Genomic DNA, 27,033 nt, shown 5'->3' on the forward strand with positions numbered 1-27,033 from the left:
GAACCACTCTTCTCAGGAAAGCTGGTCTAGTTATCAGCCACTAAAAACCACCCCTCCAGTGCCTATGGAGAAACGTGCTGTCCCTGCTTTCCCTGAGCAAGACACTGAAAAGCTCCCAGAAACCCCTCAGCAGGCTGGGAAGACAAAAGTGTGAAACGGGCATGTGTGGAACAACGTTTGCCAGAAGGTAGCGGGGACGTGTAAGCCCAGATGTTCTTCTTCGCTTTTGTGACAGCGCTGAACAGGGATCCCATTCGTAGCCCACAAGCACAGGTGTTTCAGAGGAAGAGAGTGAGAACATTGGACTGGAGACATGGGAAATTAAATAATATTCATCAAAGGAGGGAGAGAATACCATGGGCATTACTGGGGCATTTTTGTAACTGCTCCATACTTTCCTCAGGTGAGCTAATTAAATGGGACTCCTTTGAAACATGCTCCTAGTTCCAGAAATAAAATAGGTTTAAAAGTGCTTTTCTGATAAATATCTGGGCACAAAGAAGATGTCACTTTTTTTTTGTTAAAAAACTCTCTCAGATTTCTGAGAGCTGTGGTTATGTTTGACTTTATTTTTATCCCATTTGAATGCATTTCTACTATGTATGTGCTAAATAAATTATTTTCTCAATTAAAAGCCACCCATTCTCCTCATAGCCCAACAGTAAGCAATAAATAACAGTATAGGTGCCTGGTGTAGCCGCAGGGACCTGTACAGAGATAGCGGTGCTGCCTTGCAGTTACGGCAGAAGGTGGGGGAATACCAAGGGATCATTTTGCTGAGTGTGTTTTTATTTCATTTTTGCCAGCTACATAGGATGAGCTGAAGTCCTCGCGTTCACTTTTCATTAGAGGTTCTGGTCTAAGAGAAATAATATTCATAGTGTGTTTGTTCAGTTGCCTGACTAAGCCATGTTTTCTTAAAGGAGATCTGCAAAAGGTGAGGAAATGGGCTTGTTGCCCTTCTTTCTTCTTTTACAGTGTTTAAAAAAAAGGCCTGAAATGTTTGCATTTTTTGTTTATTACATCAGAAATTTGGTCTCGGTCTACTCTGCTGTTCCTGGAAAAGTCTGTGTAAAGTTAGAGAATAAGTTGTTGGAGATATTAGAAATACCTATATATATAAAACTCCACCAAAAGGGCAATTGTTATTGTTCAGATGGTTTAAAAATCTGGGTCTAGTTAACATCTGTGTATCTCAAAGGCCTGAATGGGATCATTAAAACTCTTCTAAGTGCACTAAAGATCCTCTGCAGTTGTGGCACCTGCATGGCCTGAAGGAAGGCACTTCTTGCTGTGGTCAAAGCCAAGCTGCCGGCACAGACCTCTGTGCGGCTTGGGAGGCTCTGGCTCTGATTCAGCTGCTCAGCTGAGGTGGGAGGGCAGTGAGGCTGCGGTGGCTGCCACGGTTATGGATTGTCTGGGAAGCCTGTCCTGGTGGTGGTGGTCCTCAAGGGAAAGACGAGAGGTCACGCAGAAAGGCACCGGTCACGGGGGGAGAGCTCAGCTGAGCGACAGCAGGGCAGAAAATGCCAAGGATGAGCTGCTGAATGTGTAGGTAGCATAGCACTGGAGATCTTGGCTTTTTGTAGTATTGCCTGGCTGCCTCTCATTAAAATTTGATCCAACTAGCATAGGCTTGGGCCGTGGGCCGTGGGGTCTTTCCCTCTTCCTCTGTGGAAATGGCTGCAGCAAGTAATGGTGAGTTAAACCAGTGACACAAGGGGAGATGAGTGCTGTGAACTCCAACTCAACCGGTTGTGAATAGACTGAACTAATGTGCTAAAACACGTGAGCAGAGACATTTCTCAGTTATTTAGAGACCAACAGAAGGAAGTCAGGTAAGGAGGAAAATAATAAAATACTGAAGGATGAGACAATATTGCACGTAATTGTCATTACTGAAGTCTCTGGGCTGAGTGGCTTGGAAGCGATGTTAAAATTTGTATTTACAAATAGCAAAGCAGAGGAAAGTCAGGAACCTGGAGAACGTTGTAGAGTTTTGCTTTGCAAAACTCAAAATGTCAGCATTGCCAGAAGTCCCGGCTGCCTTCTGGGGAGGTCCTTGTCACCTTCAGTCATGGCTGAGTTGCTCAGGTTGGATGCTGCACTCTTGGCTTCTCTTCCTTCCCCTGGCTCTAGCTGTCCAGCTCCCTTGGCTGGGAACCACGGGAAACTGAGCAGGCATCGATCGATGTTTTAACAAGCAAAGCTCAGAGAAGGTGTTGTCTGGGATCCATCACACGCCCCACATTCACAACTAGGACACTCGACATCTTAGTGTTCAACTTGCAGAAAGACACATTCAGTTAGCATGTACATGCTGGAGATCTCACAAAATCCAGTTTAACAGAAAAAGGTTGGTTTGGGTTTTTTTTTAGCCAATAGGAGCACTCAGTTCTGAATTTCAGTACGAGAAAAATGAATTGCTGGAGTACAACCAGGAGTCACTGATGTACCAGATTTCACCTCCTTGGTAGGTTTAATATGATAAAATGGACAACGACCTCAACCAGTAACATATCTGACACTTCAGAAAGGCTGATTTCCCAAAGTTAGGGGACCAGAAATTTTGCCATTTTCCAGTCAAGAAAGATGACAACTTTGCATAAAGTCCATCTGGCTCTGATGAAGGGAAAGCAAGAATTAGAGATTTATTAAAACACCAATATTTAATAAGCAGAAAAGGGGGAAATACTATAGATGAGAAGTTCTGAAGTCTACAAATTTAATAAGAGAGCCAAAGACAGAGATAATTTCAGTTTATCAAGGCTAAGGACACTGAGGAATGATTTTAAGTGGCTGGTGTCATTCTAACATCTTTGTCAACAACCCAGAGCACCAGAATGTAAAAATTGATAGAAAATTTAAATCAGTAGTGTTATAGGATAGCAATTACTAAGCCCCACCAATGTGTTTTTATGTCCAACAGGTCTCTGCTCAGAACCACTCCTGTTCATCACTGCAGCTCTCGTTCTTTGAGGCTGTGAGTTTAATTGACAATACACAGAAATTTTACAGATATTTTGTCTTAATGTTGAGTAGTGTTTTAATTGAAAAATGAGCCCTGTGAGAGAGCAATTGCAGAGATCTTGAGAAGTCACATACAGAGAAGTTGTCATGTTACAGGTCATTTTGAGTCATCCTGTGCTGTTCAGATCATTCATAAATAATCTGGGAGTAAATACAAAATGAATGCAAACATATATAAAATTGTTGCTAATCTGTAGGTGTATTTATTTGAAGTTTAGTACTCATTTTATACTCATGAACTGACTGCTGGCAACCTTTCCAGATAATGGAAAAGTAGACAGAACAGTAACAACTAACAAGGACAAGAAAGTCAGAGTGATACGTGCAGCTTGGCAAACTGGTCAAGCCAAAGAAAATGCATTTCAATACAGACAAATGCAGGGAGATGAACAGGGAATAAGAATGGTGGCAGACTTTCACAGCAGCAGATCTGGCAAGCAATGGCTCCAAAAGTAGTAGCGGTCTTAGGGATAAACAGTTCAAAGTGAGCTCCAAATCCCAAGCTGTTGCAAAATAGCTAATGTAATCACTGAATCACAAAGTAGAAAGTAGCTACAGCGCTGGCTTTATGATGGACATGTGTCTGTGTTTCAAAAAAGATGTTGAAAGATTCAAATGGGAATTAAATACATTTGTATGTGTGTATATATAGAGAGATACATATATATACACGCACACACATATTTTCCAAGGTAGAGAGAAAATGCTTTGCATTTGCAAGTTTCAAGAGATTTAATTTTTCTGTTGAGAAAGAGACTGAAAGATTACACGAGTGCTTTAGATTCCCCTTCAGGCTTAGAAAATATTGGGTGCTAATGGGTTCTTCAGGAAGGAATCTGGGATCTCTAAGGTGTGAGAAGAAAAAAAGTAAGGTAAAAATTATCACTCGAATAAACTGAAAATTCTGAATTTTCTGTGTCTTGACATATTTTCAGTCATTACCACTGTTCAGGAAAACATCTAAGCAAAGCGATTCTCTGCTGTAATCCCAGGTAAATTATTGAAGTCGGAGTAGGAGGAACTGGATGCGGGGCAAGGGAAAGAAAGGGAGGTGAGCCAGGGTGACCGCCCAGCTTTGATCAGAGTCTGTAGCAGATTAGACAAGTTCAGCGGAGGTTCCTTCTTCCCTTGGGGTAAGGTGTGGTCCTACAGGGGAAGGACAAAAAGAGGGAAGAAGTAGGTAGTTACCACCATTCGCACAGATAAATGCAGTGTGTGCAGTTTGCCTTATGTGATGCAGTTGGGACTGCAGAGCCTCCACCTGTGTGCCACTGGATCCGGCCCCACTAACCCATCTGAGAAAGGAACAAGAGTTCATAAAAAGGCGGACGGGGGGTGCTCCTGTCATCGATACAGAAACCGCTGGATTAAAAGGGGAGGCATGGGCCCTTAGCTCCTACATACCCGTCGGGGAAAAGGAACTACTTTCTACTTTGATGATCCCCAGTTGTGAGAAGAGGGTTACATCCGAATAGAAAATCCTGGCTGTGGAAAATAGTGCTGCTTTTAAGGGCAGGGAGTCCTACACACAGGCAAAGAGGAGGCAAGAGGAGACTCATAGATGACTAGTGCTAAAATAAAATTTCAGACAGTAAGTATGAGTTATGTTCAGAGCAGGGTCTGTAATACACTCCCACAGGACCTGCCCAGATGCATTGGGGTGGGGGCACCACATAATCCAAAGAAGAGTACAAACAGCATTCAGCAAACACTGTGTCACATTTCCTTCATTTTATGTTTAAATTAGTTTGGCTCACTTCTTTCGATGTGTGATTGGGACTATCAAAGAAATCCCAAGGGTAAAGCTCACATTGCACTCCTACACCTTCGTATCTCTGAAACCATTGCAAAGCTGAGTTCAGGAGAGAGACCAGAGACGTCCTCTGCTTGAACTGAAGCAGGAGCGCTGTATCAAAACTCTTGCGAGTTGGATTCTGTAAAGTTTGCCAATCACTTTAAGCAGATGTTTTCAATGTAAAATTTTTGGGTTAGAAGTAGCTGTGTCCCTAAGAGCACTAGAATGGTCTCTTGTTATTTTTGTTCCTAGAATATCAAAATATATTTAATAGGGAAAGTGAATAGTGTTGTATAAATAACTTCTATAGTTGGAAGAAAAATACTGTCAAAGGTTTTGTTTCAGTGTATTGTAAAACCGTGTCACAAGCATTCCCATCAATGCTTGTCACACAGGAGCAGAAACAAGTTATGAGATCCGAGACAGAGAATACAAATTGGTACATATACCAGCAGTTTCCCTGTCTTTCTTTTAAACCATTTCTGGCTGTTAAATTATCTAAAAACTGCTTCACAAATCAAAGACTATGGGATGCCAAGAGCAGGGCACCTTGACTTCTGTTTAAACTTGCACTGTGCATGTTACATATAATACTTCAAGAAATACCATTTAATATTTTAAAATTAATCTTCTGTTCATTTAAATGGAAGAATACTCACTATATTTCTAGCATAACACTGTCTCGTGTTAGTTCATAAGCTTTAAAAGCATAAAGTCTTCAAAATGAAAGAATTTAAAACTGTCAGATATTTTCTCACCTGTGGAATGAATTAATTTTTGTATTCTCTTACTTATTCTGTGAAGTTCAGACAGACAATTTCACTTCGATTTGGAATTATTTTCACGTTTTGATTTTAGTAAAGCTAGCAATATCTGTTTTCCTTACTGAGCTTTTCTTAAGCTGTTAAACCCTAAGCTAACAATAGCTAGAAGGTCAGCCTTGCATTAACATCACTTACTTAATATTGTCTCTGATATCTCTTTTTAGACCTGGAATCCTCAAACACTTTTACTTGATTATGTATAGTTTTCTCTTGAATAAGAAGCAATCACCTGAGATGTTTTGATAGAATTGGGTACCTGGTTCCTTAAATTATAATTTAGCTCTTCAATCTGCCAGTGGAGGAAAAAACGGTACCTTCTGCCACTCCAGAGGTTGTGTCACACAGATAATAACCCATTACAGCTACTCAGATAGCTCAGAGAAAAGAGATCTGTGTTACAGAGCTAACCTCAGCTGATGCAGTACACAGGGATCCAGCTGCTGGCATTTTGGTGGAGAGTAATGGGGAAAGGGGAATATTCCATTTCCTCTTTTTAAAGGAAATAAGAAATTTCAGCCAAAGAAACCTACACAAATTTTCACTGCCAGCAGAGACAAATAAACTCACGTTTTGGCTGCCTCTGCAAGTCTGTTATTGTGGTTAAACCTTGTAGTTATACATGTTATGCCACTTTCCTTAAAATGTGGTTGTGTTTTGGCTTGGGGTCCATACAGCTTCAGATTTAGCTGCAGACTATAATATAAGGTTGCTGTGGGGTTTTTGTGTGTGTGTTTTTGTTCTTCCTCAAGCGAGAGATTTCATTTCTTTTAACGGATACCGTTGTGCTCTTATAAAAAGGTCTGCATGGAAGTGCTGTGATCTGGCTGCCACTGCATGCCCCAGCCATGAATCAGGGCATAGATATTTAGGATCACAAAGGCAAGTGGGAGGTATACTGCTACACGGTAGATGGCACAGAAACTGGTGTAGGGCACTAAAACCAAATGGGAAAAGTGTTGGTTTAAACCTTCCTAAGGGGAGCTCTTTGACCCTGCTAATTGATAATAATAAAGTGTGAGAAAAAGCAAATGTTGGTTGTTGTAAAACATGCCTCTGTAAAGAAAGCTGGAAAAAAAAGGTTAAGTTTCAAAGCAACTGTTTAAATCTATATTTGCAATGGGTTCAGTCTGCAGTGAAACCAACTAGTGCATCATAGCATTTGTGATTTATCACAGCATCATGAGGCAAGCATGAGTTGACAAAAGGCAAATGCTGCAGGCTGCATCAATCAGAGGGTTTTTTGCGGTGAAGCAGAAGTTTTTTCAGAGGAGCTCATTAAGTTACTGAGAGATACTGGCCACTTGTAAGTGGTGCAACAAATTTCACAGTGGACCTACAGCAGGAGCTGTTTTTGCAGATGTCTACTGACACTGCTCTGCTCAGAGCCAAGGCAGTACAGGAAATTTATCGCAAGGTGTTCTGAGTCAACAGTGCTGCAGAGACAGAAATGAACATCATCTGCTTAGAAAGTGCTTTCTGCTTGTGAGAGCAGCCAGTCTAAGAAGTGGACTGTCTATTGAAACACTGATAGATCAATATATATGATATCCAGCCATTAACAACTTGTATTGGTGCAAGAGAGCAATGCATTCAGAAGTTTCAGTGTGTGTGTGACATCTGTTAAGGAGATCCTAATGGATTTTATGTTTATCAGCCTAATAGCTCTTTCAGGAGGTCATACATGTGGTGAGTGACCTGAGTTTTATAGTTCTGAGGCAGATTAATATTCTGATTTGTTTTAGGGTCACTTTGGAGCATATACAATTGCTGAACAAAGCTTTGGGATGCAAATCTGACAGAGGGCAGCGTGCCAGGAACATGTTAAACATGGACAGAGTCTTCCTATATATTTTGAAATTCCATATTTAAAGGTTTGATAACTGACACTGCGCAAGGGTGTGAAGTATGGGCTAAGAAATAACTAAAGCAAATACTGCAGCCGTGATTGTAAATTAAAGTTTGTTACTGATCTGAGATACAGGAAGGGCATCCTGCTTCACGTTCACTGGGAGATAGACAAGGCAGCACCAAGAAGTCAGGAAAATTCACTCCGTTCTGAATTACTGATAAATTAGCCCACTGGCAGCATATCTTTAAGCTAATGCTTTTAAGTATTCACTTTGAACCCTCCTGCTATGACTCAGTCCAGGGAGGCTTGCAGAGAAGTGTGAGCTGACATTATCAGATATGATATGTTATAGTTTTCATGTTTCAGGCTGGTTCCAGTTGGTCTGAGCAAAGGTCATAATAAACTCCTTTCTTGAAGGCAGAATGAATGTGACTAAAAAGACTGAAATGCTGGGCAGAATAGATGCAGCTGCAGAAAACCAAAAAGACTTTTGTGGGTCCCTGCCACCTCTGTCATCTGTGAGGTTCTCATCTAGCCAGGTAACACCATGGGTGCCACCATCTAGCCAGATGATACCATCGGGGGATGGAGACACTGGAAAATCACAGAGAAAGCCAAGATCTGCCTAGCAGATCTGCGATCGGCAGGTTTCCTGGGTTCAACATACTGCCTTGCCAGATGAAGGAAGCCCTTGTTTGCCAATGGAGTGATGTAAGGCGCTTTCACAGCTTAGTTTCTCACCCTCCCTGTGGAAGGTGGAGACCAATTCTCCTGTGGTTATTTGAGAGGCCATGATTTGCCAAGACTGCCTTTGTAGCTAGTCCAGGCATGGGGCCGAGGGTGCCCTCTCCTTCACCTTGCAAGCTGCACAGAGCAGCGCACGGTGGAAATCTCTCCCAGGAGCCTCCACAGCCGCTCTGCTCCTCCTTGCTGCTTTGTGACACAAGCTGCTTTTAACAAGGTAAACACTGTTATGTGCCCAGCAACAGATATGCTCAGGGAGCTAGAAAGCATCAGGGGTTCCTGAGCAAAGTAACAGTAAAATCCAAGTCTGAATATGGTCTATCTCAAGCCTTCAGCCACAGTCACATTCTTTCTGAAGAGTCCCTTCAAACACTTTAATTGAGATTTCTACCTCTTTGCTCTAGCGAGCTGGAACACGAACAGCGATTTGCTGTGCGGAGATGAAGAGAGCAGAAGCAGGGTACGGTGAGCTGATCCCCAGCACCACCGGGACATGCTCCTTTGGTCAAGCTGCTCTTTCATAGCTCTCGTCCTTCCCTTCTGTAACTGGACTTCACTGGGAGTCAGTCCCCTCCCCTGATTGCTGGTCCCACAGTCCCAGAATGCATTTGCAATGCCTTAGTTTTCTGGAAGGTAGGTCATTTCTTTTGGCAAGGATGTGATGAGTAATAGAAACCTTGACCTTGGGGAAGGGAGTCAACTTTGGGCACTGGGGATACAGCCAGTGCAGGGAGGAGGAGATTCTTTGGCAGTGGTGTGTGTTGATTTGGGACACACAACTACACTGGAACTGTAGTGGAACAGATGACTTCGAGCAGTAGAAAAAGCTTGAGAAGGAAGGAGAATCTGGATGTCTTTTGGGCTGCTCATCTGCTAAGCTTTTTTTAATGATGGCCACTTTCCACTCTTGGGTGGCAATCAATCAAAATCAAGACAAGAGGGATAGTGGAGAGGATAAGTATTGGAAAGGGAGTCAGAAAATTCACTCAGGAATCCAGCTTTAGGACAACATCATTAGTTTGACAGGAGACTTGTGTGAAATTCGGCCATTTTTTTTTAATTAAAAAAAAAGATAAACCCTGAAAAAAAAAAAGTCAAAAGTTCTTTGGACTTTAAAACCCAGACTTATTTTGCTATCTGAGAAGTTCTTTGAGGTTTTGCATTGGTGTTTGGATGCAAATATTTCCATAAGATCTGGGTACTTCTGGGGTCCCTCCTGGTCCCAGCACTAACGAGCCCTTCCACACGCCAGTCCTCCTCTCGCTGTCACAGGGGGATCTTCTCCAAGCCCCACCACCTATCCTTGTTTTCCTCAAGAGCAAACACAGTCTCCTTACAGGTTCAAGTGGAGACAGAGTGGCCTTCAAGGGCTGAGAGGAGGTGAATCTGTGACAGGAAGGATGCATAGTGTCCTTGGAGGATCTTAGGTGCAAACCATAATATGGCCCAAGGCTGTGTTATGTTCCTCATGTAGCCTCCCACTTTGGGGATTACGCTGGCTGCCGTAGCTGCGGGGTGCCCCCAGAGTGTGTTTTGGCAGAGCGGAGCTGCCGAGGAGAAGTGTGAGGGCAGTCCTAAAGGCTGGCTGCCGGGCACAGAGCCAGGCCGGAGACCCGGCTCCCTGTAGATCCTCTCAGAGTGAGAAAAGGCAAGACTTTTTAACAAATTAAGTGCTTTTCTGATCAAAATAAAAAAGTTCCTTCTTCCAAATTTTGTTTTATAATGACATATTTCTGATTTTAGGCCAGCATCTCTCATGATCCAAAGGAATACGTTTTTCACTCGTGACTCCCCTATTCAGACAAGCTTATTTTGCTAGCAATTAAAACTGGAAAATTATTTTGAACAAAGGGAAGGAGAGAGAGAAAGTGAATCCATTTCAAACCTTTAGAGATGGAAACTACTTTTTGTTTTTTCCTGCCAGGAGCTCTGTTTGGACTCCACCAGATGTGGGGGCTGGTCTCTGGTGGAGAACAAACCTCGCCCTTTGATGGGATCCACTGAGGCCTTGAGGAGGGACTGCGGGATTTTCTGCCTCCGAGCCCCAGCTGTCACTTCTTCTGCTGCGAGGATGAGCCAGGCCGATGGCAGCTTTGCTTTTGCTGTGGTTTTCATGTAGGGGGTGTTCCAAAAACCTGCTGATAGCAGCAGATTTAAAATCCCCAGATCGATGGATGGAAATGACTGCTGGAGCAAACTGAGCGCATTACCCATCTCTTCCTTTCTTTCATAGGAGGAAGCCCCTCACAGTACAATAGTTCTCATTGTTGCCCTGCTTATTTACTCAAAATACCATTTTGTTCTATTTTGTGCCTTGTTTATGTTTCATAGTTCAGTACAGGGCATTTCCTTTCCTTCCTAAAATTCAAATCTTAGCACTCACATGCTTATTCTGTGACATGCAAAGCTGTATTTCCTTTTTGCAAAAAAATGTACGCCTTTGAAAGTCCTGCTTGAAATCCCCTCCACAGATTCAATGGCTCTTTATTAACAGCAGAGAGGCTCTTCTCCAGTGTGGGAAAGGTAACAGCCCTTTGCATTACAGTGCCTCTCCTCTGATGCTTAACACATGTGGGTTGTCCTCTGTTGAAGTGAGTGAGAAGACTTTTTTTTTAGCTTTACTGAGATAAGCAATTTGCAGTGGCACAGGCAATCTGCTCTGTTAAGAATCTGGCACCATTTACAGTGGCTGGAGCAAGAGACTCAGCAGTAGATTAGTGCTAATTTCTCTTCACACAAATAATGGCACTGATGACTCTTGACCATGTGACAGGTTTGTGAGTGATGAGCCTTGAGACTTCAGTAGTGACACTTTTCTTTCTCCACACTAGTAAATTATTCATTATTGGTGCAGCCCTGGGAAAACATAAAAAGAGAGAGTGGGAGAGAGGCGGGATTATGTTGCTAATGATAGAAACTGCTGACAAGTCCATTGGGGTTGGGGCTGGGGGTGGAAAAAAAGCTTGCAGTATATGGCCAGGTTGAGGCATTGTGTTATACCCATTTCAGAATACAACATCCAAGGTTCATTTCAATAACCTTTCTTAGAAATGCAAGAGAGGATAAGGGTAAAACTGGCAATTTGGGGGGGCATAATAGAAACGTAGGTGCTACCGGTTTGCATCTTGGTCTGATGTTGTTCATTCTAAGTTTTTTCACTCTACTTATGTGAAAATCCCACTGTATTTTTATTAGACTCCTTATTTGTAGTGCTTCTGAATGAACACTGTTAAACATTTTCTTCATTCCAGCCCAGGACTGGATATATTTGAAGCCGGACAAATAATTTCTCTAATAGAGAGTTTGTCGAGTGGGGTTTGCTGAAACCTGTCTGAATGAAAGAGCATCATACGTGTGAGATCCCATGGCTGCTCCTGCTGGTATGTGCTGTGCTGCTCGTGAGTCACCACAGGTTTGAAATGTGTGTCATTCCTTCACAGCGTAGCTGCTGTAGCACTGATTAAGCAATACCAGACTTGTCCAAGTAAGACAATGGGGGATTTTACCTGTCTTTCATTCCTGGCCGCTAATTTTCCATGTTCTTCCTTCTTTTGGAAAAGTACTCCACTGGGTGCCATTTTTCTCACCAGCCTGCATGCAGTAGTGATTATTTTTAACAAGCCCCTATTTGAAGCATCTCTGCTCCACCTAAGATTGCTCTTTGCTTCCTCTTTGCTCCCATGGGCACACAAAACAAACCAGGAGCACAAAAGCAGTGACAGCCCAATACATGGAGCTGCAAAGCTTTGTGTGCAGGAAAAGAAAAACCCACACTGCAAATAGATTGGGATGATCTAATGGGAAGAGGATTCCTAATCCATTTGTAGAGAGTACTCAAACCTGCAATACGGTAATAAAGTCAACCCTGAACATCCATTTCAGTAACTGATTTGGGCATAATTTAGGGGAAGATGTGTGATGTGCTCCCGAGTTCCAAGGAGTAATGAAATGGCTTCTCCACATCTGGTAGGTAGCAGTACCTAGGGTGCCCTGACAGCAGCAACTAGGACCACCCGAATCTGGATGTGGAAAAAGGGTACCAAATTTCCAACTGCCTCAGCTGCTCCATGGCAGCAAAGGAGTTGAGCTAAGCAGCTTTGGGGGCTCTCAGCCTGGAGAAGACACCTCTTTTCAGCAGATGCTATGATCTTTTCTCAAGCAAACAGAGTTTCTTCCACATTCCCTACCCCTTCACATTAAGCCATGGTGGTTTTTACCCCCGTCTCTGTGAAGTGTCCATCTCCAGTGCCACTCTCTGAATGTCAGGAGCTATTTTGGTCCTCTCTAGGAAGAATTCCTACATCTCCCATCTGTGTCTGCACCTGATGGCTGTCTGTCATGTTGAAGTCTAACCAAGAAAGCGTTTGGAGCCCAGAGAGCAGCCTCGCCAACCCTCCACACTGCATATAAATGCACAGCTTCACTCGCCTGCCTATAGGACTGTTGTCTGGGCACAAGAGCTCCTTTCAGATGAATTTATTCTGTTCCTGTTCTGCATCCCATCCCCACAAACTGATTTGATGCCAGATCCCACACTGAAGGTGAAATGATCCCCCTCCTCCTCTGAGCTTCTGCATGGCAAGATCAGAGCAGAAAAGGCAGTCTCCTTCAGTACCTCCAGATCCTAACCTTGATCAAAGCACCCCGGAGGATATTGCAGCCTCCCAGTATCCCACAGGGTCATTGCTGGCTCTGCCCAGTGATGCAGCGACGTTTAAGGCTTGCGCAGCCACTCTCAGTCGTGGAAGAGCTCGAAAGCAGAAGCAAAGCAGGCAATGGGCTGATGAAGGGAAAACCTCTATGAAAACAAATTAGAACAGGAAGCCGGACAGTAACAAACAAAACCATTGGCGGGATGCCTTCCCTCCCCATATTCCCATCCTTTGTCTCCTCAGCAGTTCCTATAGTCTTACTGTGCTTGCAAGGGAAAGGAGGAAATACAATCTCAAAATTAACTCCTTGTTAACTAAAGAACAGAAAATACCTCCATACTTGAACGTGTTCTGATGCTAAATACAGCCCTGGTGGTTTATTTTGTATTCCCTCCTCTTTTTTTTTTTTTTTTTTTCCTTGCAGTGAATTCCTACAAAGAATTATAAAAATCAGGCTGGTTTGTTTGTTTAAATCCTTGTTTAAAGATAGTCACTTCAGAAAAATAAATAACCCCCATTTTGAAACATCGCTTTTTTAATAAAGTAGATGGTAATGACTCAAAATTAAACCTTTGTCATTATTGTATCTGTAGTAAAAGAGAGATGGAAAGACAAGAGAACAAGGGTTGGCTCCACATTCAAGGGAGTGGGACTTGACGTGAGAGCCCCTTTTCTGCTGCGGGCTGCCTTTATTGGCAACAGCAGTGCTATATAAACCCTTCAAACAGCCCACGACATGATGGGGGCAGCTAGGAAGGAATCTTGTCCGTCTACTCCAATGAGTTATCTGCTTCTACCTGTTGCTTTCAGAAAAGAGAACACGGTACTGCCGTAACACACATTTCCATCCGATTCCGGGAGGAGCGTGAAGCAATGGTCTCTGTATCTTTTCTCAGTGTCCTAGCTAGCAGCTTGCACAGCTCAAAGCAATATTTTTTAATATACTCAAATGATAAACACTTGAAAAAGGAGGCAGATGAAACAAGCGCTTAGAGCTCCTTGCTACTGTGTTATCATAGCTATGCAAATCTGCAAAAGAATTGATTGCTAAGCGGAGTAAAGGACAAGTTATAAGCATGTTGTTCTGTTTAATCGTGCAGATGTTTTCATATACAAATATTTGTCAGCCAAACCCTGGGAAATGCTTATTCTTAAGTCTATAAACTAGAAGAAGAAGAAAAAGGAAACGATGACACAGTTCTCAGGCACTGGAAGCCAGAAGGAACTCCATTTTTCATTTTTAGTGCAACAATAAAGGTTTTCTTTTTCTTTTTTCTTTTTTTTTAAAAAGTTCTTCAAGGTGATTCATAGTGTTGGTACTTAAAGAGATATATGAGCTCAAGGCTACCCATTTAAAAACCTGAGAAACTAACTTCAAGGAGAGATCTCTGAACAATCCATTTAAGCAGATATGCTGTTACATCTGGGTGGGTTTGCTTATTTATTTATTTTATGGTCAAAGTGATATGATAATGCTGCAGAATTGACTGAGTGCTGCTTAAAGTTTGAGCTGACGTCAGAAAGTGCCAGGCAAAACGACAGAGGAAAGTGCATCCCTTATTCATCTCATGCAATGATGCCTGTTTTGTTTGGAGCCACTGAAATGATGCAAATAGAGCTATTTTTTTTAATGTTTCACAGCAGTCTCTTCCCACGCTCTGATGCCTGAAAGGGCACCCCACAGACAAAATTTGATTTATGCTATTTTTGATTTTTATATGTGTTTCTGTTTACTTAGCTTATGAAGCATTTTTTAAAAAATCTTTACGATTTCCTTACCCATGCCGTGTCTCTGTGCTATTAGTATGTATAACAGACAAATATTTGTCTACTATATGAACAGCCATTCCATTTAATTTCTGAAATGTTTAAAATGTATGAAAGTGATTCAACACAAAAAGCATTTTAAGAAACAACATCAACAAAACATCGAGCTGGTTTAGCCAGGAATACAATAATAGCTGTTTGTTTGCTTTGGATTTGGTTTTTTTTTTTTTGTGTGCCTGTAAGTAGGAAGAGGTGTTTCAGTCACAAAATAATGAGGAGAAGGCAGAGCTGGGGTTCTTCTATCTGTGACCCAGCATTTACAGCACATACCTGAGACATCGGAGGGCAATTGCTGTATGAAGCACTGGACTCCAAATTTCCCTTCTCCCAGGCGGATCAGGCGAAGGGCTGGTGCAAGGTATGGGGATTGCTTGATCTGCCCTGCTGGCACTGTGCTACTGGGGATAAAGGACAAAATATTCACCAGGTTGGGCTCTGAAACCCAGGTATCTCATCTCCCCATTGTTTCTCTAACACCAGGCTTGAATGTCCTTTTTTCAGGGTGGGGTGGGGGGGATTTGCTATCTATAGCAGCTGGACAAGCCTCAACAGGAAGACTTAAGCAAAATTCTGCCTAGGAGAACTCAGTAGCCTGTTGATGCTGGTGGTTCCCTGGAAAAATGGGCTCAGGTGCCCCTCAGGAAAGGAGGGGACTGATCCTGAGTCTGTCACCTCTCACATGCTTGGATCTCAGGGATGGACCAAAGGGAGAACAAGGGAAGAAGAGGCATTTCTGTGGCTCCCTGGTTTCTTTCTTTTCCTTAGAAGTGGCAAAATAAAATCTGCATTTTTTATGGGCTTAGGGAAGACTAGAAAAGAAGTAATTTTTACACTCAAGTCGATCTGAAGTGATTCAGTGACAGTTGTGTTCAGAAGGACGTACAAACCAATGATCAGTCAGTTATCCACCCCATCCTATAACACCAGGGCATCAGAGAGAATGCAGCGAGGAAAAAAAATCCATGAAGTGTTCAAACTGCCAAGCAGACCACCAGTGCTGTGACTGTAATCTGCCTTCTAGGGGTAAGAGATATTCGAGGAGGCACCTACAGCAAGGGGGCAAAGTTAGGCCAGGCTGGCTCCCAGGCAGACCCCAGGAAACGAGAAAGCAGAGCGCGCCCCCAAAAACCTCAGCTTTAAAATGACATTTCCATGGAGTGTGAAGCAAAAGATATAATTTGTTCCCTCTCAACACTCTTCATGCCATCGTCTGTAGCAGATTAATTATTCTATGGCGACAAGATTACAGGAAACTCAGGGTAGTCGATAAAGAAAGTGTTTCAGTTATTGCTCCTTATAGGCTCCTGTTATTTTTCTTTCTTGCCAACTCGAGGTAATATCTTGATTGCCACCAGTTTGTTTGATGTCAGGGCCAGCACAGTGCTGGCTTGACATGTGCACTAAACACTCTGACAGCAGCTAGGAAGTTCATTGACGCTGGTATGGCAAGAAATGAATGGACTCCAGAAGCGGTAAAATGCACTCTTAGTACATGACAGTGGAGGCTTCACTTTCCCGTGAGATACTGGGCTATTACTTGTCTGTGAGACACACTTCAACACATCGTGTCAAACGGCAGAATCATGAGAAAACTTGCGAAGTATTCCCATTAAGGCTAATTGATTTTTAAATACTCTATTATCCAAAGTTGGCATCTAATTATTTCTTTCAAGATCTTGACACGTTCCTGGTAGTCGCAAGAAGCAATGATTGTTCAGGACGTAGTGCTGCGGTGGGCAGCAGAGCATCCGTCTGAAAGGGAAAGATGAGGCTTTTTATATTTTTTCTTACTGACATGTCTGAGGCTGCTGCAAGAGGAATTGTGGTGCAGTAAAAGACGTGTGAGATGAACTGATGGGAAGCTTGGGGATGTAGTCAGGCTCCAGCTGGAGTAAGAATTCTATACAGAGATCAAACTGTTCTGGCAGATAATTTATTACCTTTCTCAAACAAATCAGGTTGGCCTTAGGGTCATTAATGTTTATAGTGAAGTCCTAATTAAGCAAATATAAACCTTATGCTCAGCAGAGATCACATTAAAAAAGAAAATAATCACAGACTCTTTCTTGTACTTGCCTCTCCCTCTGATTTTGTGATGACAATATTAATCGACTAATGGCAACAGAAATTAGATCAAATGTTGGAGATACATCAGGGCCAGCCAGGGTTGTTGTCTACAGCAAGCACAGATCAAGTACAGCGAGCCGCCTGGCCCAGCTCTCCTCTGACTTGTATTTCGAGCAGTTGTTTCTGTCTGTACACGAATGGTGTGAAATGCCATTAAATCAAGAAGCTGCATTTCGTGTGTTCTGCAAATGACTTCCCAAGGTGTCCACGCTGTGAGACTGGCGACGGGCAGCTGCTTCCTCACTGCTGCCATGCTCTTCTGTGTGAAAACCAGTGTTCGCATCTTGAGCTGTTTGCCGCTGAGAGCTCCTTTTTGGTAGTAAGAAAGTGGTAAAGGAAGAAGAAAAGTAAGTAATCTGTGTGATGACTTGGCCGCCATATGACCATATATGTGAACGCTGCTCTAAAAAAATGACAGTGCACATGTCCTCTGTAGAGGGAAGGGACGCAAAATGGCAGCTTTGTAGCAAGGGGAAGACTTCTTGCTATTAAAACACACAGAAAAATCAAAATATGCTACCTAGACCATCGCTGTAAAATATGGTCATGTAGCTCATATTTAATCACAGAAAAAGACAAACAAACTGAAATTGCTGAGATTTTAACAATTTGCTCTTTGAGATACAACAATTTCTCCTCAATATCCTGACTTGCCATACTTGTTGCTTCATACTTAATGTTCACTCATGCAGGCCAGCCAAAAATAAAGTATTTCCACAGATTAAAACTGCCTCGAACACATATGGGTTTGGTTTAAAAGAAATAGATGGAGTTTGAAGCTATAACTATTTCAGGAAATGAAATACAGTTTTGCGTTTTTGTAAGGTCTTTAAATATTTTATGAAGTACCAATGTTTGCTTGTATTTTTTTAAAAAAACACCCTCTTATGTATTTTATTATGTACTTTAGTTGGAAAGACACCAAAAGGAGGGGGAGGAGGAATCTTACACCTATGTACAGAACTGGGTTACCAACCTGTATTACTATAACAGGAATATAAGGACATAAAAGGGCAAATACTGTTAATTTCTTGTGTTTACTTGTTACACACATTTCTTTGATTAAAAATACACAAATATTTGGTAAGGGAACATTGCCCTGGGTAAGATGAGGTAACTGTGTAGTCTAGGTCTGAAATAAATGTTCTGTAAAAGTGTCCTTTAACCTAATTGCCTAATTACCTTTGCTCTTTATCTGGAAAGACTCACAAGAAGGTGTTCAGGACAAGTGATTATGCTGGGCTGGTAGGAGTCTTTCAGATCACGTGAAGGTAGGTAAATGGGTAAGGCCAGACCAGTTTTGGCATCCACATGCAGAGGCATACACTGTAACTACAAAACAGCATGTTCTGAGTCTGTGTTTTCTCTGGGTAGTAGTAGCAGGAACACTGTGTTCATTTAAATTAAACCAGTTCCTTGGATAATAACAAAGTAATTAAAGAAGCCACGGAGGAAAAAGAGCCAATTTATTTGAATCATGTTCATAAAACCTACAACAAGTGCCTGAAGGTAGAAAATAATGTAGTTAAGATGGCAGATTGATGATTTTTAAAAATGCATCTTGATATTAATTTAAATTATTGTCCCTAGTCCGAGAATAATAATGGATGCAAATATTTAATTTTAGGATAGCGATGGTTCTTTCAGTTAAGTCAAATTCAGAAAAAAAGCTGGCATGTATGTTGTAAGTCCACTCAGTCTCCAAAACCATAAATTAAAAACTGGTAATTTTAATGTATTCTTATTTCCATAACTCTCACCATAATTGCAAGAGATGCAGACACTTTTCTAGATGACTTGAAATTAATATTGTTTGATCCTGCAACATGTCAAATGGAGCACAAGAAAAATTGCACTTGAAATCATGGGAAAGCTTCTGTATGAGGTCCCCTACACTGAATTTAAGGTTCTCAAATCAATCATAAAGGCCTAAACAAGGGAAAAAGGAGAGGTTTGACATCTTGCACCTCTCCACAGTTTCACTGACGCTCCTCTGGTTTACTTCTGTGGTCCACTGACTGAATCATGGATGATAAGACAGTTTTGCTGGCCAGTTCTTAACAGTTTACCTGAAGAATGGGCCATCTACAATAGCCTAACATCAAAACACAAATCAGGCTTTTTCAGTATATTTTCTGTCAGCAGGACAAGGTGGTCTTACAGGTGTGTTCCTTCTACATATGCTGTCCAACCATTTAATGTGCAGGTGAGATATTTTTGTTCAGGGAAAGCTCTTACCTTGGGAACAGTGGGTTCCATCCCCACCAGAGCTTTATAGATATTGTTAAAATCTTTCTTTGTTATTCTGTGTTAATGGTGACAATATGCAACTGAGGTTTGAGAGAAAGGTTTGAGGTGCAAAAGAACAACAATGACAACCATTACAAGTGGTAACCTGCAAGCGACCTTGTAACTCTCTCCTACATGCCTCTTCTGGGGCTCAGTCTGAATTACAACACATAACTAGCTTCCATCGATTCTTTAAAATCTTACTAACACCTGTTACAGAGGTCTCCTGTGCTCATGTGCCTGTGCAGTAGCCCTCTCTGCATATTTCCCTGGCCACCCCCCAGCTTGGTGGTCCCAGTACAACTGCGGGGATTCCCAGGCCCTAGCAAATTAGACAGCTTGCTAATTTATACTAACATCACACCCACAGAACAAGGAGTCAAAGACCTGGGAACTCACATTATCATTGTATCTCTGCTTTATCATCTAGGCAGAAATAGCTAATGCTTAATTCAGGGGGGGAATCTCAGTATTTCTAGCAGTACCCAGCCTCAGTTTTTTCTCCTCAGTAATCTGTCCTGAATACATCATTACAGTTCATCTGCCACCTACCATCAAACCTGGTATTCTAAAGCAAGCTCATAGAGAACCCACTTACAAGTTTATTCATGTTAATCTAGGGTCACAGGCGGTACAGACACAGGCCAGGGCAGGGAGCTGAATCTGTCTCACTGGCACTGATGGATGACTGGCACAGAAGGTCTGTTGCTGTCAATGGATACAAGGGAGAAATCCATTCTTATTCTCCTTAATATCTTTGCAGTATTTGGCACTGTTGACCTTATGTCAAGTCTGACAGGTGGCATGAATCCAAAGTAAGTCTTCAACTAGACAAAGACCCATTCTTTCTCTAGTCCCTTTCAATGTCTACATGCATCCAGCTACTAAGTGAACTGGATTTAAAAGCCAGTTATATACAGATGGCACAGAACTGTACTTCTTCCCTACATACAAATTCTTTGTTATCACTGAGGTTTCTGAGTGCTTGGATATGGTCCAGTGCCTTGCTTTTCTAGAATAATGACAATCTCTGCAGTAAGAATAACTTAGTGCCATGCAGGCGACAAAGTTCATCCATGCAGCAGAAAGCCAGGCACAAATATTCTTTTAGCCATGGAAAATTCTTTCAGGGTTCTGGTTATGAAACCAAAAAGAAAAAAAAAGTTTAGTGTAAAATAGTACAAAGCAATTATTGGAAGGATACATGCAGTAATTGTTGAGGATAAAAGAGGACAGAGCTCTACTGTCTTGAATATTTAGGGCAGAAATGGATGCTTCGCTATCACATTTGGGTTTCATTATGGACAGTAGGTAAAAATATCACACATGCTCAAACAGAGAAATCTGAATCTAAATACTTTCCCCCTATTGCAAATCATACTCTGATGAACTGCTTTATTACACTCCACCACTAAGTGTTGCATACTGATTGATGACAGATAAAAGCTGGCCCCAAAAACTCATCTGGCTGCCCACAAAAAAGGCAGCAAACTTTTCGTAATAAAGTGCTGCCTTGCATCATACAGGTTTTAATGCTAAATAGCAAGCAAAGAATTGTTCTGGGTCACTGCTACTCTGTCTTTACCTTCCTGCATTTTAAACCACAGGTATCCACACAGAGCAAAACCCAGTGTCAGATTTGCTGTCTAACCTTGATCCGGCTCTGCTCAAGCCCAGGGTTTGTTTAACAGCTGAACTGACATTAAACAGGTGAAGTTCTTTGTCCTTAACCCCGGCACTCGCTAGGTATGAACCAGTGTCTACAGAGCTTCTAGCACAGGGCAATAATGCATACTTCTGCAAAGTTTTGCTCTTTGGCACATAATTAATTCTGGGTTAATTTTGACCTATAAGGCCCACCCTGCTTTGAATCCTGTGTATATTAATAAGCTCATTGCATTTCAACTTGGCAGATACAGAATCTAAAGAGACAAGACTTGATGTGTACATCTGGCTGGGGGTGAATGCACATGGGATGGGCTTGCAACTGTGCAACTGCCAGCTAACCATCTGGTATGATCTGTAAGTGAGGGTGATGTCAAAGTGCACCCTCCTTGCCAGGTCCTCTGGAAATTCGCACCTGTGTCTCAGTACAGGACAACTTCAAGAAAAATAGTTTAATTATCTAGAACTAGTTTCTCACCTTCTGCTTAACAGAGCCCAGGTTTGTTGTTTCTCAAGACCAGTTTTAAGACTCATTTTCTTTCCCTCAGGTGTTATTTTTCCTTTTTTTCAGTGGAGGTTCTTGTGATGGACAAAGGTTTTCTTGCATTGATGAAGCAGGTTTGGCTACACTGGCTAACAGGATTAGCATCTGTCTAGCAACAGGGATGCACTGTGTCATGTCTCAAGGACAACTGTAGAAAGACTACTTTGTACAGAGATTTTATACATCTCTGTTAAAGAGTGTAACCTTCTGTATGTGCAGTCCATATATACACAGGTTGAATAGTGTCCCTTTGTAAAGTATTTCTGTAACTCTCTTTCTCTCACCTCTGCTGCCTAATGGTTCTGCTGTTTTTCAGGCTCTCTATATCCATCCAAGTGAGACAGGATTTCCTGTAAAACTAACACCTCTGGAGCTGTCTTTTTTTTTTTTTTAATTTCAGTGGGGCAATTTATTTACTTATTTTAAAATATTCCCCTCGTGAAGCCCTTACACAGAGGCTATCAGTAAAGTTCCTGCTACCTTTGGCAGGAGGTGGGTTTTACAAGTATGAAGAACCCCATGAATAGACAGTCTCTTTTCCAAAAATTGCATCTAACTGAGGATTCCAGGTTTTCTGAAAGCCTTGCTGTTCCCTCACACTCTGTGAGCCTTTTCTTCATTGCTGGTATCCTTCATAGACTTTTAAAGGAATGATAAGGATGACTATGCTAGTTAAGGTATCTGGGCTTGGGGAGCACCAGCAGCCTTTCCTGGCCCTGCCCAGCCTCCCCTGGGGTTTTCCCCCACCCTTGACCATGGCCCAGGACCCCATTTCAGCTCAGCCTGGGGCTGCCAGCACCTGCCCTGTGCCATGTTGTAACTGTGCCCTGCCCAACCCTGCCTCCCATTGTTTTGCCTGACAGCTGATTTTTGCAAGATACCCCTTGGAAATCAATTCAGTTTTAACCTTGCTGATACGACGACGAATGTTCTCGTTATTCATAATTATTTCCAGTCCTCTTCTAGAAAGAAAAAAATCATGCTACTATATACTTGGTTTTGTACTACTTCTGGTTGCAAGATTTGTAGACTAACTGTACTTTGTGATGGGTAAAATCAGGTAAAACACAATGAAGACTTCAATTTCATGTGCAGTTATTAGGATGTTCAAAACAGAATTATATGGATAATATACTGTAGTACAAATCAATGTTTCCTTCAGAATGCTTCTTCCCTGTATGAGCTTTCTCTTCTTATACGGGGTGCAACAGGCTTAGCATGGATATAGAAAACAGATATCACAGCTAGTTCAATCTCCAGTGTTAACACCTTTTGTGTTGTTCTGTTACACTGTATTTCTGAAACAGTATAAAATCTCAGGCACTGGTTTTAAGTCAGTCTCTTATTTTAGGCTGTTGGATATGAGTTCTGCAGAACAGAGTTTTGCATTCACCTTTTGCAGAGGTTGTTTCACCTTCATTGCCATGTGTGGGATACTGAACAACACAGTCGTACACTTCATTCTGTATTCCTTGATACTCACTGAAATCTCATTTCCAGAAATATATGTGTACTGATTTTTTTGGGTCTTTCTTAACAGGAGTACATGGTTTTTCAGGACAGGAGAAATAAACAGCAAGCATACCGGGTGACCACAGAGAATACTAACTTAACCTTTGATTTGCAAGCCTTTACTAGTAGTGTTATTTCCACTTACCTTCTATCTAGCTCTGGCATTAATTTAAGAATGTTCAGATTATTTACTTACAATAATTTATCATTTAAATCTAATAGAAACCTTTTTGTTTCTGTTATTGCATACGTTTTCGTCATCTTCCTTGCCATGATTCAGACTATTCAGATTATAAAACAGCCATTGATAGTTGACAAAATAATGAATATAACATAAAATCATCACATGCAGTAAATAAATAACAGCTGATAACAACTAATAAAAATAGCAATATAAGAAATGATTAGCCCAGAGTTTATGTGGAGCAACCTCACATTTCAGGTCGAAAAGCTTTGAATTTCTCTTTGGTAGTTCAGCAGCTTTATTTTCCAGTGACCGTAATTAAAAATCAGGAATTGTACTGGGCTGCAACTCGGTTGTGCCCGTGCTGTGAACTGCAGAGAGTGTTGTGTGGTATTTAACTGGTCATCACTTTCTGGGACAAAGTAGTTGAGCAATGTAACAAGAAACCTCATCAATAGGGGAATGCCATGGGATTAAATGATACCAAACTGTTTCACACTTCCAGCTATTACCAATTCCATCTGAAAATGCAGAATATACAATGCTTTCTGCTCTGCACAGTCTCTCGTAAGACCGATAATTGTATTTGATAAAGTTTGAAACACAGGTTAAGTGAGAATGGATGCCTTTCTGTGCCTCAATATGCATGACTGAGGGACACACAGGTTATTTATAGATGTAAGAAAGCAGAATTTTCAGCTTGGAGGTAATTCATACACTTCAAAGCATGTTTCAGAACTAAATATTTAAATTCTCTTTTCCCTAGAGAAAAAGAAAAGAAACTCAATAAATTTTCCCTGTGGAAATTTTGATTTTGCAGAAATGTTTTTCTGTCACAAAACATTTCATTGAAAAAACTCTTGAAATGCTCTGGGTGCTCACATGAAAGTAAGGAAGAGAGTATGTGTCTGTTTAAGTATTTCATACAAATGCACACAAAGCGTTCGATTATTTTTCAAGATCAGAACAATTCACTTTCAAGGGCATTTATTTCTTTGCATACAAAGTTTGAAAACAATCTAATCCTCTACATTTTTTTCACAAAATATTGTTTTTTTCCAACTTTAAATATGAAAGTTGCTTTTAAAAAGCAAAAAGTCTGTGAGATCACTAATTGTAAAAAAATGTTCAGCATTGTTCAGTGTAGTAATGTGGGAATGCGGAATTACCATGGTATAGCTGACAAATTCTGTTGTTGAGTATTCTGCAATAAGGAAAACATATCAGTTTCCCTTCACATAGGGTTAACTCTGTATGAATGAATCCCTAGGATAAAGTGTAGCTGATTTCATTTTATTGCAACATGTTTTAATTTTTGTCATTTGTTGATTTTTCCACTGGCCATGTGCAGTAAGTTTTTTCAGCTGTTTCACCTCCTTCACCAGAACACAAGTTTTTTAAAGGACTGAAAATAGTGGCTTTTCCCTGTGACAGTAAAAACCACATCTATTAACCTACAGCAACTAAATCACTCTTTTCAAAGAATGTGGCCAGAATTTAGTAACATGAAGAACCCCTGCCAAGGAACATTCAGTGGAGACGTAGTGAAAATATCTGATGTCAACAAATATGGACACTCTCACAGTACTACTTTATCTGTTTGGAGAGACTGTGTAAGGCAACTGTCTGCCCTGACTTTACCACTGACCTGATGAACAACCTTGAACCAGGTGCCTTGACCTCTCTCCACCTTTGTTTCCTCTGCCAATCTTTGTCTGTCTGGCTTGTTAAAATTATGCACATTTTGTCTTATGTGTTTTTTATAGCATCTTTTACACAGTCACGTTCTGCTCGTGGTCAGAGCTACCCAGTGAAACCAATCTATACTTAATGAGGGTAACAGTTGTTCCACAGAGATGTCAAAAATTTAGTTCCTCCTCTTAAGAGATGCAGTCTGCACAATGCAGGTGAGCCTTAAAAATGGCAATTGCCATTATTAAAATATTAATCTTCCTTTTGGGTGGGAAATCATGCAGAGGAGAAACAACCCTGTGGGAATTGCTCTGAAGTCTGCAGACATTATAGCTTATTGGTACGGTCTGTGCTATGGATTTTGTCCCAGTCTGAGTTTAACTTTGCCTCCTAATTCACCTACCATGCATATAACTGATCTCCTAAAGCGAGGCTGCGCACCCTGAAGTTCAATGTTTGCAGCCCTTTGTGGAGGGAGAGTCCAAGGAGATGTGGTTCACCGCTGTGCTCTGATTTGTCTGAAGAGGATATTGAGTCATAGCTGACTGGATGCTCATGAGGTTTACTGCAATGCCCTGTTGGCTACTTTTGCCTGTTCCTAGAGAGCAGCCTAGGAAAGAGGAATGGTTCCTCCCACCTCTCAGGAGTCAAGGCAAGGCAGAGCACACCGTCAGTAGGCTACAGTCTTTGATGGGATGTGGGGTTGTTCATTGCCACCTCCTAGTTGAGACCAGCACTAGCTATGGAAGGCATTTCTTCCACTCCATCTGTAGCTGCTGTCAAAGAGGTTACTTTAGTTCCCTGGAGGAATGGAGTAATGTCAGAGGAGCTCATCTTGCCGAGCTCTGCCTGAACAAAGAGGCAATGACTGCCTTTCACCTTTACTACATCTTGCCTGTCTGAGTTGTTTGCCATTTAAGATAAACTGTTTGACTTATAGCAGCAGTTTTGGTGGAGGCCTCATGACTGCTAGGGCATGATGCCTCTCAGAGGAGACCAGCGGAACATATCAGGACTGTTCACACATGGAGACCCTGGGCTTGGTTGAGGGGTGGTCATTTTGAGTGGTTCCTGCTCTGGTGAGACCGATCTATGTTTGAAAATTCGCTAAGTGTCAAGCTTTTACAGACTGGAGGACTGCAGTGTAGCATATGCAGAGGGCATGAACTGTTCCTGCTGTGGCCATAGACTTGCAGAGCATGGCTCAAGTTTTGCCAGTCTCATGCTCACAGACTCAGAGATTGACTCCCTGAACCTTCTGTCAATCCTGCTTCACTCCATACTCTTGTGGCTCGTTCATGATCTCAGCCTTTCTCCCATCTGAGACGGGTTTTTTGAATCCCTTTCAAGAGCATATCACATTATAATGGAATGGATATCACATTATAATGGAATGGATTTTTTTTAAAACCTTTTTTTTTAATTGGACATACTGTGAAGTAGATTTGTATTTGCTTTTGAATTATGGCTTTCTCAGGCCTAAATATATGAGAAATTAAAACATTGCTTATCAGAAAAGGAATAATTTCAATGCAATATAAATACTCTGAGCTCATCTGCAACAGAATTGTGCATCCAGAAAACTTGAGTATCATTCTTTCAGGCCTGTAACCCAAGCCACAGGCACAAAGTGACAGAAAATTTACTAATCGGCTGCACAGTGAAACAAGTCCTCTGCAGTGCTTGTATGTGCCTCCTAGCACATATAAAAATTAGCTGGGCCAAATGAGATGGGTTAAGCAAGACTTTCTGGATGTTTAGTGAGTCAGTGTACCTCTTGGGAATGCTGTCCATGAGATACCCAGGGCTGAAAAGCCATTTGCACTTGTGCAGTTGCCTTGGAGTAATAACAGGATATACACGATAACTCAGTTTGCCAACTTGTTACTGGGTGAAGCTTCAAGCTGTTCTCATTCTTGTCTTCCCTTCAGTTTTGGTTACTCTGACATCTATGGGAAGTGTCACAGCTGACATCTGGAAGTGCTGAGCGAATAAACTGGGCAGAAACAGCAGAAAAATGGGAGCAATGGAAGGACTCTCTGTCCTGAAGCAGCCTTTTAAGACCTTCCTTTGAGCTCATCAGGTGTATAGCCTCAAGGGGCATTAGATTGTCTCACTGGATCTCCCATATAACATGGTCTATTAACACTTACCCAGTTACCCTTATACTGAGGGTTGACTAACATTTGTGAAAGGATGGTTAATCAGGCACCTTCCAGGATTCCAGTGTTGACTAAGCTTCTAAGAGACAGAGGCTCTACCCCAGTAGTTTGATCATTCACAGTGTTAAATGTTAGTT

Source organism: Gavia stellata, chromosome 3 (assembly GCF_030936135.1).
Source record: "Gavia stellata isolate bGavSte3 chromosome 3, bGavSte3.hap2, whole genome shotgun sequence".
Taxonomy (NCBI): domain Eukaryota; kingdom Metazoa; phylum Chordata; class Aves; order Gaviiformes; family Gaviidae; genus Gavia; species Gavia stellata.